This window comes from Brassica napus, chromosome A4 (genome assembly GCF_020379485.1).
Source record: "Brassica napus cultivar Da-Ae chromosome A4, Da-Ae, whole genome shotgun sequence".
Classification (NCBI taxonomy): domain Eukaryota; kingdom Viridiplantae; phylum Streptophyta; class Magnoliopsida; order Brassicales; family Brassicaceae; genus Brassica; species Brassica napus.
This window is the reverse complement of record NC_063437.1, coordinates 4,745,867-4,752,731: the sequence shown is the minus strand read 5'-3', so window position 1 is coordinate 4,752,731 and position 6,865 is coordinate 4,745,867. Positions and strand designations below refer to the sequence as shown.

At 30.3% G+C, this 6,865-nt stretch overlaps 1 pseudogene; it reads left to right on the top strand.

Annotated features, from left to right (window-relative positions):
* The first annotated feature begins 1,019 nt into the window (after positions 1-1,019).
* Positions 1,020-6,488, top strand: LOC106448067 (annotated as a pseudogene).
* Positions 6,489-6,865: the final 377 nt, after the last annotated feature.

The window sequence follows — 6,865 nt, the reverse complement described above, 5'->3', positions numbered from 1 at the left end:
TATATTTTGAATTTTTAAAAACGACAATAAATGACTAAAACTATTAAAATTATTATGTTAAAAATTAATGATCAATGGTTTAACATTTTTATTATAAGAAGATACACATGATTTTAAAACCATATGAGTAAAAAATATCATTTAATAATAAAATATATATATATATATATATTAAACACTATATACCATAAGATTACATAAATATTTTAATATTTAAACTTTCAATGAATTTTCAAGAACATTTATAAATTATAAACTTATTAAAGATTTCAGATTGAAAATTTTGTTATCGATGATTTAAATATTTTGTTATAAAACGATATGAACGATCATAGAACCGTATGATTATAAATTCTTATTTAATAAATAACTATACAAAATATACTATTCCTAGAAAAATAGGTTGGTCCATCTTAACTTATATTACACTTTTTATTAAACTAACTATCGAATTGATAAATAACGTACCAAAAAATGTTTTGCACTTTCCTTAAATAAAAGCTACGAAATTACCTAATATGATTAACGTATATGTGAAAATTAATTATAATGAATAATAAATATTTGATAGCAATTTTTGGGGGGCACGATCTATTTCCCCCTCGGAACTATTGCATAGCGCTGTATCTCCACAGAGTTTGGTGGTCATCCTCTTTCTCCCTAGATTGAAAGTTTCAAACCTTATTACACCTGGATCCGAAGTTCGAAATCTATATCTCCATACCGTTGAAATTGTCGGTCTGTATACTCGAACCAATAGTAAACCAAATTTTCTTAAACCAAACCATTTGTAAACCTAACAAAATGGTTATCTACGACCCGACCCGAGAATCCTTTTATGTTTGTTTTAAATTCGCAATAACTGAGGAAGAACCCTAAAAATCGAATTGGGGAAACTCATATTTGGGGAGAATAAGAGAGAGATCGTGACAAAGAACACTAAAGATGAGCAATGTGTCTGGAAATTCGAGTGGATCATCAAGGAGGCGGTCAAGAGTTGTTGGTGTGCCAATGAAACCATGACGGATTGGAGCCTCATCAATGAAACCAGCCACAACTTCCTCGATTCGAAAGGCGTTTCGCTCCATAGCTTCTTCATCGTCAGATTCGTCAACAAGAGAAGGCACTTCATGAAACGACACAACAGACATTGATAACAGATGTAATCAACTAGAAACCCTCGAAAATCTCCTCTCAATTTCAAAGATTTAGGTGATTTTGTTTTTAGGGTTCGTTCTTAAGGTTACTTTTTTTTTGTCGATGAAGAAACCCAGAACTCGGGTATTTAGATTTGGATAATCGGGTTGTAATTGATAATTTAATGGGTTGTTTTGGTTTAATCAAGTATATAATTGGTTATAGGATGATCAGGTTTAATTTATATACAGTAAACCAACAGTAAACCAGTTTTGGGTGTAAAAGGATTTCGAACTTTCAATGCAGGTGTAAAACGATCATCATCTTTGTATCCAGGTGTAATAAAGTTTGAAACTTTCGATCTATGGAGAAAGAGGATGACCACCAAACTCTGTGGGGATACAGCGCTATGCGATAGTTCCGAGGGAGAAATAGATCGTGCCCCCCAATTTTTGTATCTTAGTTCTTTTTTTAATTTTATATTATTAAAATATATTTAAAATCACATTAAATATATAATAAAAACATTTATAATTTTTCTTATATGTTATATTTTGAATTTTTCAAAACGTCTATAAATTATTAGAAATTTGAAGATCCCCACTCTGAAAATTTTGTGATCAATAGATTATTTTTTTGTCATAATAAGTTACAAATGATCATAAAATTGTATTAATATGAACTTTTATTTAATATTATAAGAAGCTACACATTATTTTAAAACCATATGAGTAAAAAATATTATTTAATAATAAAACATATATATTTATATATATATATAGATTATACTATATACCATAAGATTACATAAATATTTTAATATTAAAACTTTCAATGAATTTTCAAAAACATTTATAAATTATAAACTTATTAAAGATTTCACATTGAAAATTTTGTTATCGATGATTTAAATATTCAGTTATAAAATGATATGAATGAACATAGAACTGTATGATTATAAATTCTCATTTAATAAATGACTATATAAAATATACTATTCTTAGAAAAATAGGTTGGTCCATCTTGACTTACATTATATTTTTTATTAAACTAACTATCGAATTGATAAATAATCTACCAAAATGTTTTTTGCACTTTCCTTAATTAGAAGCTACGAAATTACCTAATATGATTAACGTACATATGAAAATTAATTATTATGAATAATAAATATTTGATAACAATTTTGGTATCTTAGTTCTTTTTTTTAATTTTATATTATTGAAAGATATTAAAAAATCACATTAAATATATAATAAAAACATTTATATTTTTTCTTATATGTTATATTTGAATTTTTGAAAACGTCTATATATTATTAGAAATTTGAATATTCCCACTCTGAAAATTTTGTGATCAATAGATTTTTTTTTTTATAATAAGTTACAAATGATCATAAAATATAACGCATATGAATTTTTATTTAATAAATATTCAAACTAAATAATATATATATAAACACTAATGATTTAAAGCAATAAGATTGGCTGATCAATTTAGTCGTCCAGTTGAAATCTTTCAAAAGTATGTGAAAGACTAAAGTCAAAGTAAATATGGATTTAGCATAGTAGTTATATTTTACTAACCAAATACCGAAAAAAACCGAACCGAACCGAAACCAACCCGATATTCGGATTGAACACCCGTAATCCAAATGAAGCCAAACTATTGTTTCATTCTCCAAAATATAATAAAAATAATAACTTAATCCCGCGCAAGGCGCGGATCTTATCCTAGTGTTCAAGTAATTAACAAGAAGAAGCCGTCTACGGCAACAACGTTAGTTCCTTTTCTTTAAGTTATATTTCTTTTTTTTTCTTCTAAATTTAATCCCTTCTTTCATTAATCCTATGTGGCAGTTTGATTGGTGTAAAGAAGTGGGGTGAAAATATCACTATAAAATGTGTTTGCGCAATATAAAGATTGTTCTATTGAGCTCATGACACTTTCTTAGTTCAATGGTTATTTAAGAGTTCATTAATGTTTCTGAACCATATAATTTCAAATTTGAATCTCAAACAATGCGATTTATTATTAGGTATGTAGAATATTAAAAAAATACATAAAAAATTGGGCAAAATAACCATTTTAAAAGTTTTGTCACAAAATAACACTAAAATATAAAATGACCAAAATAGACTCTTTTTATTTTGATTTTTTTAATATTTATTTTTTATTTTTTTAAATTTGAAACCCAATCCCAAAACTCCCACACTTAACTCTAAACCCTAAGTTTAGATTAATTAACCCTTGTGTATAAGTGCATATTGACTCTTCAATAAAACTTATTTTGGTTATTTTCTTCTTTGAAGTCTATTTTGTGAAAATAAACTAAAAATGCCATCTAAGAGAATTTCTCTAAAAATTTTCATAATAATATCACATGTTTTCATAGGTTGCAAATGTTTGTAGTGGTCACAACTAAACACATTTATAGTTTTCAATTACAAGGCCTAGCAGCAGTATGTCAGCTAGCCTTTTTATCTGCTTAGATTCCCTCTTATCATTGGCATCTAGTTTTGATTATGGGTTACATGTGTCTACGTGATGCCCCTATGGTGCGCCTAGGGCTGCAGACCCTGTTTCAATGCTGGATTTTTACATGAAGAAGGCTGCCCAATAAGATAAGATGAGACGTCCTAGGCAGTCAAAAGACGAGATGCCCTCGCCAGCTTCTCTTCAAGGCCCATCTGGTGAGAATGAATCCTGTTTATGTTTCTTGTTTGAGGCATGTGATGTCTTATCGCCCAGTCATGTTTTGATTTCAGCAACTCCCTCCACAGACCCTGGAAAGAGAGGTCATCATATGGGTGATTATATTCCACCAGAGGAGCTAAATAAGTTCCTTGCAAAGTGTGACGATGTAGCTGCACAAAAAGCCACAAAGGAGGCAGCTGAGAAGGCTAAGATACAAGCAGATATTGTTGGACACAAGCTCTTGTCAAAAATGGGTTGGAAAGAAGGTGCTTACTTGGTTCGCTCTATCTGTGAACTTGTGACCTATTTTCTTTCTGTAACATGTGCCTTTGTGGAGATAAGGAGCTTAAAAGATTGGAGGATTGGGTTACAGGTGAAGGTATAGGAAGCTCCAGAAAGGGTATGGGACCCTTTGATGGCAGGCGATGTAAAGACTAACAACTTGGGAGTTGGGGCTTCTGCTCCAGGAGAGGTTAACCCTGAGGATGCTATATACGAGCAGTAAAAGAAACGAATGATGCTGGGTTACAAACACAGACCCAATCCACTGGTACTCCTGCCAATCTTTTAGCTTCATTCTTTTTGAAGTAGAACTTCTCTACTCACATTTTGTTTCAATTTTTCTACAGGGAAACACTAGGAAGGCATATATCTAAGAATCAATCAACGTGCTGCACGCAGTCACGAGCTATCGCCCACCCCCACACAGCCCCAGCTGATCTTTGCTTTTCTATTAAAAATAATGTACTTCCAAGTGTTGGTATGGATTGGATTTGTTTTCTTCCCCTAAGAAGATTCAGTTTGCAAACAAAGCTCTATCTGTTGGGATACAGTGTATCTGTTATTGGAAATGAATGAGATTTTGATTGGATTCACATTTCTTTATTAATATTTTGGAAGTATAGGACTGACTGAACAGTTTAGAGTGAAAGGTAAATGAAAAAAAGAAAGATGATAGTTCGGTTCTAGACTCCTAGGTAATGACATCGCAAGGAGGGAAATTAGCAGAGCATGTCAGAGGAAGCTGAAGAGCCATGGAGCGGTCAATGCCTGAGAGTGGAGGTCCATTGGCGAGTAGGCAAAGGCAAGGGCGGCCAAGTGTGACAATAGCAGCGCAACAGGATTCAGTTGGTGGGACAGGGCTGAAAGGAGCCACTGCTGCTCTGCACGGTATCAGCTGCACCAGTGACGAGAAGAATGTTCTGCTGCATCCTCCCACACTTCTTCCTCGGGTAACATGGGTGGAGGTGGTTGCTGGTCCTCTTGCTGTGAAGTGACTATGGTAAGAACCGTTATGGTAATGAGCAGTGACAATGCTAATCCAACTCTCATGACCTTCATCATGTAAATAGTAATACTAACGAGATGATGCGTGATGCAAGGAGATGTTGCTTATGTATGAAGAAGGGAAGTCATGTCATGCAGTTACACACCTTGCTCCTACTTCACTTCCAAATACCCCCACAGTTACCCCGTGTGTTTCCTATTCTTCCAGAGCTTTTAATGTTTTGTTGCAACATCAATTACACTAAATAAATGACAACTTGCCAACTAGGCGTACATATACACACGCATAAAAAAGCAAAGATAAATTCGCTTTTTTTTTGGACAAACAAAGATAAATTCGCTACGATATCACTAACGGTCAAAATGATTAAAATATATAACGGTCAAAATGATTAAAATATTTAATTAACAGAATAAAAAATTCTTTATTAATGATTCTCTTTATTAATGAATAAAAGGTTAAAAAAAAGGTTAACTCATTTAGTCTACAACTAAGATTTAAGGGGTGAGATTTTGAAAGATAGAGTTTAAGATTTAAAATAAAAGTTTTGAGTACAGTTTTAATATAAAAATTTGAATTTTAAAAAGAAAATAAAAAATGAGATAAAATAAAACAAGTTTGAATTGAAAACATATTATTCAAAATTTTTTTTATTAATTTAAATAATTATTTATATTTAACTATCTATAAAGTAAAAGTAGAAAATTTTTTACTTCTTTCATAAAATTTATTTTTGGTCATTTTTTGTATGCTTTTTTTCTGGTAAGAAAAACTCATAAACTCATCTTAATATTAGGGGTGTTAGTGGTAGTTAGATTTGTAACGACTATTAGAATTCTTATAATTTAGTGCTATTGATTTATAAATTCTCACATTTTTATTAAAATCTATTATTATTGGTTCAATGATTTTATAATTCTAGATAAAATCTTTTGTTATTCAAAAAGTTTGAATTTTAATGATTTCATAAATCTATCAAAGTTAGTGTTATAGAAAATTATATTCTCCACTATTTAACTCTTCAAACAAGATTTTAAGAATACTACTTGTATCCATTAGATTCTTAAAATCATTATGACAATTTTTTTTCAATTTTTTTTTACAATATACAAAATTCTCTCCAATTCTTTCTATGGTAATTTAATGGAATTAGATGTACTTTAATTCCCAAACAAAATCACGTGTTATTCAATTGTGTATTTGTAAAAGTGAATTAAAATCCCCTGTTATTCAATGTTCAACTGATTTTGTTAGAATTCAGTTGTTTTAGATTTTAATGGACTTTTATGTTTAAAGCAAGAGTAAAACAATTACGTACTTTTCCTCTTGTTTTAGGAAGGATTTCAAATATACTCTGTTATTTCTTCGATTTTATGTCTCTCTCTCTGCAAAATGTGTATTCGATTAACATTTTTGTGTGCAAACTCAAAAACATAATTCGATTCTTCATCCAAAAGGACAAACATACAAATATCTTTTAAATTTTATGTAACTCAAAATCAAAACAAGAAAAAACAACGTGTGTATGACAGTTTTGAAAGACATTCTGATGTGTTCATATTGCAAATCTCATTAATAGAAAAGTTCTCTAGAAATATATATTTTCTGAAACTTGGGTAGTTTTAAAAATCAAAAATTCAATAGCAATGAATTACAATGAAATCTACTTGCCTTGCATTGAATCCATTAGAACTTAAACGTTTGGAGCTGAATTTTTTTTTTCCATTTGAATTACAGTAAACT